Consider the following 14,086-nt stretch of genomic DNA (forward strand, 5'->3'; position numbering starts at 1 on the left):
TTTTAAAGCCATTATACACCATACTTAAATATATGTATAAAGAAACACTGAACTTCCTTCTAGTATTTTTAATATAAGTACTGTACATAGTTATTGAAAAGATTAAACATTTATTATATTCAATTAAAGAGTATGTGCCCAAATCTGGACAGACCATTTACATGGTATACACTCAGTCCTCAGGAGTTCTGAGTCCAGGGGACACACATTGCATAATACTGTAGTATACATGTATACACAACATATATACAGTATACATTCATCAGGGCAATTACTTATTATCCCTGAGGATATGATTCAGTGAGAACATGTATTCTCTAATTTAGTTTAACCAACATGTGTAGTGTATGATGTGCATGCACAATGTATGCAGACATGACTGAAATACCACTTCAATGTTCATTGTAAATTCCACTGACTGACTTCATATTAGAGGCTTAACCAAACAACAAAGATCAGATTTAAAAAAATGAGGTGCATGGGAAATCAAGAACAACAACATAGTTATAAATCTTTCATTTCAGCTTGAGATTCATGACACAAGCAAACAAAAGAATAAAATAAAAATATGTGGTCAATAACCCACCCTGTTTATCCTATTCACCACGTCAAAGTAAAGATAACTGATCCAGACACAGGGCGTCACACTAATTACACCACTCTGTATCCAACGGTTGCAAGTGACCAATTATCCATCGCAAGGGCAATGAGCATCTTGTTAGTGCTAATGCTACCTGGCACCAGAGAGACAGGGCAAGCCACTGTGATGTTAATGATATGTAGCTGCTTGTTATTCAGGTCACATGGTTAGTGCTGCAGAGAAAGTACATGGGGGAGATGACTCTGTAGGTGAGTGGACTGCAGGTAAGACGATGGCACTCACCAACAGATCGGTTATTAAAAAAAATAGAGTAAATTGAGAAAATGCCAGATTAAGTAGTGTTTTGGTTTTTGATTGAATTTTTTTTTTTTAACTCAAGACTCAAAATTTGTTCTCTTCACACTGGACAATTTGTGTTTGCAATTTATTTCGCATCCTCCAATCATCCTTTGAGAAGATGGAGTCTCAAGTAGTCCTGCAAACAGGATGGAGTTACCATGAGTGCAATAAGATCTGATAGCTTTGGTGCTACAAATCACTCATCATCTCAACCTGAAACATTTCTCCAGACAGGAAGAGCCATATTTGAAGAGAATCTGGGTGAGTAGGTGAAGGCCATAGAAAAAGCTGTTTGATCCATTTACTCTGACACATTGTTTAGATCATAAGAGTCGGGAAAGCCAATACCACTTCAAGGAGTATGCATTTGAGTTGTGTATAAGACACTGATGTAGTACCCATGGGGAGGTGGTATGGCTCAGAGAATGGAAAGACCTTCAGTTAGCTGCTGGAGCAGTGACATGTTAAAACTCTGAGTGTCTTTATCAGGGAAGAATTCCATATTGTGTGAGTATGACAAAAAAAAACTGGTAATCTTAATATGTTTTCTGGAGCTCTCAGTGATAGTATGATCATGGAAATGAAAATGTTGCTTTTTATCTAGTCATGTATGGTGCCTCCCGTAGATGGATCTCACACTTATGCATTACTTTAACACTCGATAGTGGGAATGCTTGGTGCTGAAGTAACTGTGTAACACAGGCATAGGTAGTGCAATGTTTGTCATGGTCAAATACACAGCAAGAAATTGGTAATGTTGCTTAATTAATGGCAATGTGATGTCTACTGTGTCTGCCACTGTTGGGTACACTCTGTCTGACAAAACACACTGGCCACAGGGAGAACAAACTTGTCTGAGAGGACAGGATTTGGAGGGTGTGTTGTTTGAGCGTAAGCACAAATGACATGATTGGCTATTTCTTTGTTGGAATATTTGCACCAGATGATTTCATTGGCTTATGCTTGCGCTGCTGCTTCTGAACTTCTGAGTGAGGCAACCAACCCACAGTGCAGTTCAGCAGCCCTCGAAAGCCTCCACCGTGTGTGTGAGTCAGCCTTTACAGAATACATTGATTGATAGTTGTGTGATAATTGACAGTCATTTGAAATAGAATAAGGTTTAGTGGTAGGGTGAGTTGTCTTTCAACTGGAAGGTTGTGGGTTCTAAATGCCAATGTGTCCTTGGCAAGACACATAACATTCCCCCTGACAGCTGTGCCAGCAGCGTGTGAATGAAAATGTACTGTATGAATGTGTAAGTCAATGGGTGTGAACGGGTGAATGGCAAAAACTGTGCTGTAAAGCAGCTGATTGAGTGGTCATCAAGACTAGAAAAGCACTATATAAATACAGACCATTACCATTTTATGCAATGGCATGCCTGAACAAATGAGATGAAAAAAAGTCTTTCTAACCTTTCCCAAACAACTGGTTAGTTCCCAGAATTGCCCACATGGACAAAATTTGAGGAAACAATTTCTGATTAGATCACATATCACCACGCACAGCCTCAGCTCTCTCCCACGCTGTTGCTCCATTTTCACCATTATTATAATCACGCAGATGAACTGCCCAGCAAAATTACTTGCATCTAATGTTGATTTGTGCTTTCCAGCATCATAGCACTAGGTTGGCAAGACAAAGGAAGGGCAGAGAACAGCAGATTAAATGTTTTCCATTATGAGCCCATCAAGGAGGAGGAGAAGGAAACTGAACCACAGGCTTCAGCTAAAATCACAGACAGCAGGAAACCTTTATCTGAAAGCATATCAGTGTTGAGTCTCTGCATGTTGCACTGTGCTGCTGATGAATATCCATCAGAGAGAAACGGTATTGTCTCTTATTGATTTCTGAGCTGCTGTGGGCTTTCATGAGTATCATTCTTCCACTTTTTTGAGCAAGTCAAGTCTATAACAATATATTATACTGCTGGAATATATAAAAGAGCTGAGGAACAGCTCTAAACCTCTGCTTTAAATGAACAATAGCTAAAGCCTATTTGAAAAAGCTAAATGTTGCTGGATAATTGATAATAAGATAATCACCACATCGAAGACATCATTGCATAGGTGTGAATGTGAGAGTGAATGGTTGGTTGGCTCTATGTGTGGCCCTGTGATGGACTGGTGAAATGCCCAGTGTGTACCCCGTCTATCGCCCTCTGTCAGCTGAGATTGACACAGCACCCTCCGCAACCCTCGATAAAGCGGTAGATAATGGATGGATGATATTACATACAAAGTCAATTGATGTGAATTTTACACTGGGTGTAAAATTATTTATTATTTGTCTGAACAGCAAAAACTACAAACATGTATTTATTTATTTTTTTTGATCAATTTGACAACAATTATCTTTTGTGTAATGAGAAAACTGTGGTACAGATTTTATTTGAGTAAACATGTAGGGTGGAATGGGGTATCAGCTTGAGGTCAACCAAGAAGGGTTGTTTTTCTGTTATAGGCAAAAAGAAACATAAACTAACTTAAATTAGCTAAATATGTATTTAACTCAAATCTGTGTTGTGTGTATGCACTGCAGTGCCTTTACATATTGTATATTAAAACATTTATAAAACAATATTAAATACATTAAAAAAATGTCTGTGAAATGAACTATGTTATTATGTTTTTGTTTATCAAAAATGGAAATAAAGAGCACAGTATCTGCAACTGAGGTGTTGGACTGTTGCACCTGTGAGTCTAAAAGAGTTTTAAAGAATACATGTCCACATACATACATGTTGACTGGTAATTTTACAGTGGAGCAAGAGGGTTTGATAGTTGATAGCTGGCTTTTAACAAAAATTATCAATAAACTACCAAAATGTCAAAGACTAAGCAGCCAATTTACACACCTTTACACAAATTAATCTAATCACAAACAGATACAAAATGCAAACTACCCAGAAATGATTAAAGAGGCGCCAGACCCTCAGCTATACACGTCAATCTAATTGCAGCAATCTAATTTGCCATAGTGGGGGTGCGTGTGTCAGTGCGGCAGCCCTGTCTGATATGACAGCCTCTCAGATGAGATTACACCGCACGCAGTGTTACTGAACCCCTCATCTCCTCTGCGTCCCAAAATCCTGTCTCTTGTATTTATCAGCAGAGTTGCCAGTACAATAGGAGAAGGGGATCATACATCTGATGCTATGTCAACCCACAACACCTGATTGGGGATGACAGCTAAAGCGAGAGGCCCTGATTAAGCAATAGACTACGGCACCACAGCAACGACTCAGTCAAGTTCATCTAAGTCAAATCCACAAAGTAAACAAGTGAAAGAAAAGTCCAGAATATCCCATTATTGATAAAACCTTACGCAGGAGGAGGTCAGCGGGATGAAAAATGAATTAAATGTTCAGTCTCAGGCTTTTGTGCGACACCTTGATAAATCAACCTTGCAAGCTTAATCTCAGATATCCAATGGAGATAAAAACGGGGCAGTGCTTCACACCCACCTACCAGACTTTATCTCATCTGAATGGAACTTTATGGCTCACTGGCTGTGCACTGAAAAATGTGCAGCCCAGCCAATTTAGGAGTGCTATAATAACCTGTTGACAAAGAGCACCCGTCAGCTGGAGGAATTAAACCAGCCATCTTAAAAGAGCAGCCGCTCTGCATCATTGGTGCAGCCCTGTGGGTATAACCTAGAGTTAGAGATGTATGTGTGAGTGTGTGCAAGTACTTTTTGTCTGTGCACATGAGCTCTTCTGTACATCTAGTTAGCACCTAAAGGAAAGTACTTTACTGTCAGGTTTCTAAAAGGCAGCAAAGAAAAAAAAATGTAGCCCCCTGGCATATGTGGTTGATTGAAACTGTAAGATTATTAAAAACACGATTTTAATCAAGTAAAAGACATGAACTTGCCCTTATTTAAATCAATCTGTATGATGCAAATTTAGAGAGCAATTCAAAAGTGACTGCAAATTGAACAGTACCGCTGCTAGCCCATCCACAATTTCACACTTAACTTCAGAGGAAATACAAACTTTCAAAGAAAATTAACAACACTTACTCAATATCAATTTCTATTTCACAGCTTTGTCCTTCCTTCTGTGAATGTCAGTGTCACCGTCTTCCATTTCCAGGACGCCAAAGGCTGTAGACACCATTCACAACCCCTCCCACCACCACCAAGTGTGGCCCATTGACCGTCAGGCTGAATGCTCAAATTTTTAAAGAACTACAGCAGAATATCAAGACAAAAACTATTTATTTCATGCATTTTACCACCACCGACATAGAAAACTTGAGACCTCATCCTGCCAAAAAATAGTGAAGATGAAAGTGCATCTGCGCAGGAGCTTGAGAGACACTAGACTGCAGAGGTCAACCTGTGCTGTTTTTAAGTGTCTGCTACACTCCCAGAGCCAAACGGTTTAAGCTATGATGATCACTGTAGGAGCAAAAGGACTTTTGCTCTGTGGGTCACTGGTGTGAGAAGAATTGAGACAACAGCAACAGAGACACACAGAAAGCGTTTTCACATAAGGCAACATTACTGCCGTAATGTGATAATTAATAGAGAAAATTGGAAACTAAAACATTCAAAACAAGTTAATTCAAAATAAATATGTTCAGACAGTGATGAATATTTGAACAAAATTAATGTAATTACTTTGTGTATTACTTTTTCTGAAACTAATCTTTTGGAATGGAATGTTTCAGAGCTGGAAAATTAACATTTAAAAAGAAAAGCTCCAGTAATGTAATAGAAATCTGTTAAAGTCGGCTTTATAGTTAAGAACACGAACCAGCCAGAAGTTGATCATGATGATGACACATGAGCTATGGTGCAAATAATTAATTGTATTCAATTATGTATAATTTTCTGGGCATATTTATACATTTTTTTTAAATAACTGGTATATTTATTTTGAAATTGATGTTTTATTTGACACGTATCTTTATTATTTAACACATTTCACTCTTTATTACCATATGTATTGATTAATCTATTTATTTTTCATTACGGAATTTTGGTCGTCCAAATGGAATGAATGAATGGTGTCTGAGGTGGAAATTCAGTGGAATTTCCACTGGGGATTGTCGTTGAGAAGACTAGAGATGTGATGAGTAACAGTGAGGCGTTTCAAAGATGACAAATGCAGAGATGACAGAATGTGTTAGCACTTAGGAGTCTTTTTTACTCTTCAGCTTAGTGAAATCTCAATCATGCTGTCACGGTGACAGCATGCAATCAGGCAAAGCTAAGAAGAAGTACTGTATATTAATACTCCTTAAAGCAAGTTAATGAAAGAAAATCTGCTTCCTAATACCACCACAAGCTGAAGAGGTTGGCAGGGAACACTTGTGATTAAAACTGCCAAACTCCATCTGATTACTGCACACCAAGCAACATGTTTCAGAGTGTAGACGTCATCAGCAAGATGACTCCAGCTCTGCGTCACTCCAGACTGATCAGTGAACACAGATTACATAAACTCAAAGTTTATGCATCCTAACAGAAGTGACTGCAATGAAGAAACAAAGCAAATTTGACCTTCATCCTAGTATCCATCGGCCTGTGACAGAATCATCACAGTAAAATGGAGTACAATCCCTTATCCTAATCCTCCTGCTACGTCATAAAATTTGCGAGCAGTTTTCATCATTTTGTTTATAATCCCCGATGCAGAGGCTTGATGATGTGTTCATGCCTGCTGAGGATGGCTTGTTCTAATCCAGTGGGGAAAGGAAAGGCATAGAGTTGTTGTTGAGGATAACAAAAGATATGCTTTGATGTTTTCCCATTTCTCTGCAGTAAAATGACTTTCTTCACAATGAAAAATTATGAGATGATCGAGGTCATGAATTTTGGTTTCTCAACTTATCTTTAGATAACAGGCAGAGTTATCTAAACTCTGCCTGTCTCCGAGTCCTTAACTTCCCAAAGTAGCTGCTGATCCTCATGAAACACTCCTGATCTTGAAAACAGCCATGCCATTATAATGCTGTCACAATCTCTGAGCACAGTTTGGGTTTGCTCTGATACCCCAGGCAGTTGTCGCAGCTTTAATGCCAGCAGATGCACAGCTATGCAGCCAGGACCATTATTATGTGCAGCGGGACAAAACCTGCTCTGACAGCAGGTTCACCCCCAGAGTGGATTATCAGAGGCTCGCTGTCAAGTCCCTCATCTGTCTACACCTTAACTGCTCCAGCATGCAACAGCAGTAAGGGTGAAATATTTTTCTCCATAGTTTGATCTCTGAGTGTAACTGAGTTCACAGAGTGAACTTTGCCAACTTGTCCTGACTAAAAGTTGATAAGAGCAAAACTATGTGGTTGTCACATTGGCTCCACTGTGTTGTTCTCAGTCCCTATGTACAATAACAAAAGGTTTATTGCATTATTTACACATGTAATGCATGTATATTCTTGCTTAAATGACTCACTTATAATATATTTGCTATCCTGTAAAGTGTAGCATATCCCTGCTGTGTGTTTGGACTTGCAGTCATTAGGTGAAAACTGGAAAACATGTTTTTTTTTTTTTTTACAGAATTGGAAAAATTTGCTTAAAAATCAACAGTGATTTTGATTAAAAATGATTTGTACCAAGTTCAGTGTTATTTAGATACAGATATTTTAAATGATCTATGGTTCTTAGGCATTACTGGAAGTGTGTCACTGGTATAAATTATCTCCCTTCCCCCACTGGAACTGTAGATTTCCATGACGATAAAATTGTTTTATGCCCAACAATTATATGACGTGTCCAGCCAGCAGTTTCAGCTTGAGGCCTTATCTGCCCCAGAACAAATAGGCGTTATTGAATGAGGGTTGGGATGTGCTCTCCAGACGGGGGAAAGACCAGATCCTGATTTGTCACCTAGCACCAGTCGCTATGGAGACAGATGATTTCAGCCCATGATGTAGCCCCATGGGATACAGAAATGGATGGGGTAGAAATGGAAAGTAGGTGGTGGATGGTGACAACTCTTCACTCTGTGACTCTAATGTGACAGCGGGTGATAGGCGCCATTCGTTTAGCCCTCCGTTTAAATCTAATGATAAGAGACGTTAACCACTCCCTCCCTTGTTCTCAGTGCCTGAGAGCAGACACAAGGCCTGCTTGTGTTGCTAATTGCAAATGAGGAGGGGGAAAAAAACTCAGTGCTTTGGCTAAAATGTGGGCGGGGGAGAAAGCAAGTGATTGTAAGTGGAAGTGTTTTCCAGCTGAATGCTTTAAAAAAAAAAATGTTCTTTGGATATGAAAAAGAGGTGGGGTTTGCAAATGAAAGGGGTGTTCAAGGTTAAGACTCACCGAGTCGTAACAGCAGTGTTTGCATGTGTGCATGTCTGCGTCCCGTCTTTGTGAATGTGCCGTCTCCGCAGAGAGATAGATGACGTGATGTTAGTGCTTTGTTTGCTGTGCAAGATTATAAAACCCCTCACCTCTGCAAAGGGGATCAGCTGTTTTATAAAAGTATTTCCCCTTTCAACTGCACCTTCAGCTAAAGATAACTGAATGATAAATAACCAATCATTTTCGCCATTGATCCAAGATATATCAAGTCTTCACTCGCACTCCTCTCTCCTCCACAGTTACCCATCACATATGAGCACATGGTAGAGCTGTACATCATCTGAAGAGCCCTTGGGATTTTCTAATAAACAGTACTGGTTTTAAATGGTCCCCAAGAAAACCATGAGAGGAAATGTGACAGCTTGGGCCTGTTTCACTGACGTAGCTCATTCTGCATTCCAGAACAGTTTGCAGCAAGAAACAGTGACCTTATGCTCTATAATTGCACCTCCTGGGATGAAGAAGGGAAAAGAAAAAAATGAGAGCAAAGTGGGGGAATAGATTACATGTAAAAATGGAAAAGATTATATAATCATAAAATAAAGGCAGACATTTTTTTTGTGCAGGAAGGTCTTTATTTTTATATTTATTGGAAAAGAACTAGATAGCAAATGTGAATTGCAGCATGTGGCCAATCCCCTTAACAGCCATAGGACATCTATTGTTGATGAAAAATCTCTGGCGTGAGGGAGGGGCAGCTGTGACACCTAATGTGATGTTCTCTCTTCTTTAATTACAATCACAGGCCTTGTCCCAGGCATCTGTTGGACTGTGGTTTTGGCTTTGTATTTAATGTGCCGTGTACCTCACTTAGGGACCCACATATGTAGGCACGAGTGTAATCACGTTCACAGAGGGATAAATATCCTTTTAGTCCCCCATTTAGGCCCTGGTACCTGTTGGCCTCTCACTTTGTAGCAACTGTATAAAGTGATTGAAGACAATGAAGTGAGCCTTACAGGATTAAGATGCCTCAGAGCTGTTACTGCATTAACATGTCACTAGTGCTCTCATGTTGTTGTTTTTTGTCAAACATTGTTTCATTATCTTAAATTCTGAGGTCACTTAATTACTGTACAGCCTGTACAGCCCTGCGAGGCAAATTGAGTTTATGTTGGGCTAATATAAATAATTTGACTTCTATTGTTATCTAAAGTTTTGTCAGTTATCCATTCCATAGTGATTCATTATCACAAACAGCTTAAAGCGGACCACGGTCAGCTTTTAACTTTATTTGTCTTGAATACAGTTTAACAATAAATAAGAGATTTGATCTTGTGCCTGTGATTATATGATAGATATGAATAATTATTCTTTAATTATTCTATTACTGTAATTTAATTCTCATGCCCAACAATCTGCAGGAGGTTAATATCTCATATATCTCACATCTCTGTTGTAGGCACAATGACATTATACTTTAATTATAAATACTTCCAGTCTTTCAAGAGCTTGAGACTAGTTGACAGAGTTGACTTGAGAAGGCCTTGACTGTGACTAAGGGAAAAAGAGACACTTCCTGGAGCCATAGAGCCTTCACAACAGAGTTCTCTTGAATTAGCATTCTATTCAGACTATGGCCTCAGTTGTAGCTCTCTTATGATTAACCATTTCTGGAGTCTGGTTTGCTTCCAGCAATACGATGGTAAATTAAAGTATCTAGTAAAGGAAATTCCAGACAAAAATGTCACAGAGTAGTCATAAACCAATTTAACTGAAGCAAAGCTGTGTTCATCATTTAATAAAAACAGAACAACAATGTCCTTGCTTGGCTTAGCTTAGTTTACATCAATCTGCTGGCCTGGAGTAGAGCTTTTCTAGATCATATAAGGATTTATTTTTAAGAATCGAGAATCTGTGCAACTTTTTTGCATCACGATTCAAACTGATGCCCTGTTTGTGTTGAACAACATTTATATTTAAAGCCAAGGGCTTCCTTCTCTTATGTTCTGAGCTACAAATACAGAACCATCACTACTGATACTTGTAGTTAATGCAATCCACCATAAAAGTAGGTCACGAGAGCTCTGGGAGCCAAACACTGAAAATGATTCACTGTACCAAGGGCTTTGGTTTGCAAGTTGTAGAGTTAACTAGTGTCCTAAAGAGAATGTGCAGCATTTTCCCACACACATTAATATGTTCCTTTTTAAAATCTTAAAAAGCTCACAATATCGTGACATCCTTCGTAAGCCATTTCCTCTTTCCTCACTTTTCCTCTAAAATGTGCCTTTTTTACAGTGTCATACGTCCCTGCCCATCATCTGTCTCACTATGACCTGATCCATGATGGCAAAAGCCCACCCTGTCTTGAACTAGCTGTCAGGTTTGTTTTTTTGAGGCTCAAAAAAGAGAAGGTAGGGAAATGACAGGCTGGGAAAATAACAAAAAGAAGCAAACAGAGGCTACAGCAGTGCTATCAGACAGTGACTTTTAGAAATATAATATGCAAAGAGCTACTGATCTCAAACTGAGGCATTTTCATCCACACTTTCGTTCCTTTGTCACTTTGATGAGTATTTGTTAGACGTGTATGACAACAGTCTGAAAGGGTGTCTCATTATGGTAACCCTATTACTATTGACTTACATATACATGTATAGTAAAACAGTGTATGTATGAGAATGAATGTATCAACTATGGTTAAGACGGAGCCTCTTTCAGCCTTGAGAGTCATGACAAAGAAAAGAGGAGATGGTTTACAGTAGAAATAGAAAGGAATGGGGGGTTGAGGGAAAAACTCAAAGGGAGATTACAGTAAAATGAAAGGATGCCAGGGAAGCTGTTAGGGGAGGAAAACGACTCGCTGTCCCTTGCTGTGGTTTGGCCTGTGTTTCTTTGGGTGTAGAGCAGCAGGGATGTTCTGATGATTCTCGGCATATTGACAAGCTTCTGACTACAACACTAACTGTCAATCCAGACTTGCCACATCTCTGTTTACTCTAGGGATTAAATTAAAAAACACAGCATCCAATTTCATACCTGGCTTCCCGCACCACTCTTAACAGAGTGACATTTACTCACTTGTACGATGCCCTTTTTAGCCTTCTCTCCCTGACTCTTAGTCTCTCTCTCTCTCTCTCTCTCTCTGAACTAGTCATAGGTAATATACTGTGTAGTAAACAACAAGAGCTGGATTTACACTGAATTGAAAATGGAAAAATAAATTTGATTATGGGATTATTATTATGGGAACCCCACTAGTAGAAAGGGTGTTCCTTCCCTTCCCCCCCAACACACTGGCTTAACAAATTCATCTTTTAGTGGATAGTCCCACTGAAAAGATGAAGATGGTGAGACGATGAGGGCTGAACCATTCATTGTGAGAAATGTTGTCAGAGCTCTTCAGAGAATAATTATTTTTAAAAAGTGTGGTAATGATAAAAAAAATTACACTTTGCATTTAAATCTTTCATACCCCAGGAGAAATTAAATCAACTGTTTTTGTAGGAATTTGACACTGAAAAATATTTGAATATTTATCCTGGATCAAACAAGGCACCAGGCTTAAGAATCTATGCCAGAGGTCACCACTAGGTGGAATGCAGTCTAAATCCAAACCCAGATGTTGTATTCAGCGTCAAATTATCTGCCACATTTAAAATGGAATAAAAAGTGGGACATCTCACTTTTTATTCAAGCACATATGTATGTGTGTGTTATTTGTAATATTTAACCTGAAATAAGAAGAGCATTTAATTTATAACCCATCCAGTTCAATGTAAAAAGTGAACATTTTAAATGCTGATTATTTATGATCCTTTATTTTGATTTGTTGACAACACGCAAATGGTGATGCTCATATTTTACAGTGCATCGCACTTAACCAACTAAAACGCGTTGGACATTATAATTTTCCAGACCTCTGCTTGAGGAAATGTTCTCTTTCTGGACCTCTCATGATTTTAAATGAACACCCCTGATCTTTGCCAGATCATCAGTGTAGAGAAGAAAGATGAGATTGAAGTAAACAATCCGTTGTGGCAACCTGTATCTGCGAGCAGCCAAAAGAACAGGATGATGATCATACTGGTACAAAACAAATTCCTCTGATGTGAAAGATTTGGCAGAGCTGCTATTCTAATGATGATTCATGCACCAGTTGGCAAACAATTGCTTTGCATTTTAGCTGCTGCCACCATTCTCATTTACTGAACATCGTGTGTGTGTGTGTGTATGTGTATTTATTAGGGCATTAACAGAAAAGCCGACGTGTCGACGTCAGTGGCACAAGTTGCCAAGTCATGTGTGGAGTCGACAAGGTGCGTTTTATGCACTTACAATTTCCTGACAATTCAATCATATTAGCTATATGTTTTGTTTTGTTTAAATGTCTTTGAGAAGACATGTTGATTCCTTTGTTTTTTACTATACATATTGAGTGTTAATGTTACAGAGAACTTTATTAGACTTAAGACTTTATTGACAGATTCAATTAAATTCATTAATGTCCTAGTATTAATGCCCAAGTACGCCCTAGTATATATGCATATATATATACAGTGGGGCAAAAAAGTATTTAGTCAGCCACCGATTGTGCAAGTTCTCCCACTTAAAATGATGATAGAGGTCTGTTATTTTCATCAGAGGTACACTTCAACTGTGAGAGGCAGAATGTGAAAAATCCTGGAAATCACAATGTAGGATTTTTAAAGAATTTATATATATATATATATATATATATATATATATATAATATATGTATATATTATATATATATATATATAATATATATACAGTATATATATATGATATATAATATATGCATATATATATAAATATATATATATATATATATGCATATATATATATATGCTCTCACGCTAGAGACATAGAGATACATAAAGTGACAGACATGAGAAGTCAAATTACAAAAACAGGACTGTGGTTCCCATAATAATAACAATAATAATAATAATAATCAGATTTTGATTGGATAGAAATCTTCAATCATTGGCATCAATAGCAAAGCAGCCATTAACCTCTTAGTTGAAGATAAATTCAGCTTTAACAGCACAAACCACAGCTTAACACAAGCAGTTGGTGCTGGATCGGTAAGTAATATAGAGTGATTGTTTGCTAATATAATAGCCATAACATTTTTATGAGTCGATATCAAGGCTCATTGCTGCGAGGCTGCTTTGGAGTCTACTGTCTGCCCTGCAGCAGACAGAAAATGTGTAATGCAAACAAATCATTGCAACTGACTCTATCAAGTTTAGGAATGATAGAGATGACTTGTCAATGGATTGTTCAAGTTCTAATACTGACAACACTACAGTCCATTAGCTTCTAATGTCCTTGGCTGTTAGTCCCTGCTAATGATGCCTTATATCACAAGTAGTGTGAGGAGAAAGGGCCATGAAAACTTATCTTGAGACATTACTGGTATAACTAAGAGAGCTCTTTTGCTTACAGCATATAAAAAGGCCATTCAACAAAGAAAAGTTAATTCAGTTGAATACATTGAAGTGAGTGGGAGATTCACTTTGGCATAAGTTACTTTATTTTGCACCAATAAAATCTGATGCTATAAATGTACTTATATGATTTAAATCTCACATCGCATCACTTATTCCTTCAACTCAAATGTATTGTTGAAGTTAAAGTTAGAACTATCACTATTATTGAGTGGAACTGTATCTTTGATAATCAGAATTTATTAAATTTGCATCAAACTTCACGCAAAATCTGTGTTTGTGTGAATTATTTGCCAATCTTGTAGAAAATAAAACCCTAGTTTTGAAATACAACAGATGAGCACGGTAAAAAGCAAAAGGACTCCTGTTAACTAGGAACTTGGCAACCTTGGAGCACTGACGG

General features: G+C 38.1%; 1 protein-coding gene across 3 annotated transcripts in view; it reads right to left on the reverse strand.

Moving 5' to 3' along the window:
• Nucleotides 1-14,086, reverse strand: part of LOC131471944 (mannosyl-oligosaccharide 1,2-alpha-mannosidase IA) — a 178,613-nt gene that overhangs the window by 78,550 nt on the left and 85,977 nt on the right. The gene's annotated exons all lie outside the window — the stretch shown is intronic.

The sequence above is a fragment of the Solea solea genome, chromosome 13, assembly GCF_958295425.1.
Source record: "Solea solea chromosome 13, fSolSol10.1, whole genome shotgun sequence".
In the NCBI taxonomy this organism is placed as follows: domain Eukaryota; kingdom Metazoa; phylum Chordata; class Actinopteri; order Pleuronectiformes; family Soleidae; genus Solea; species Solea solea.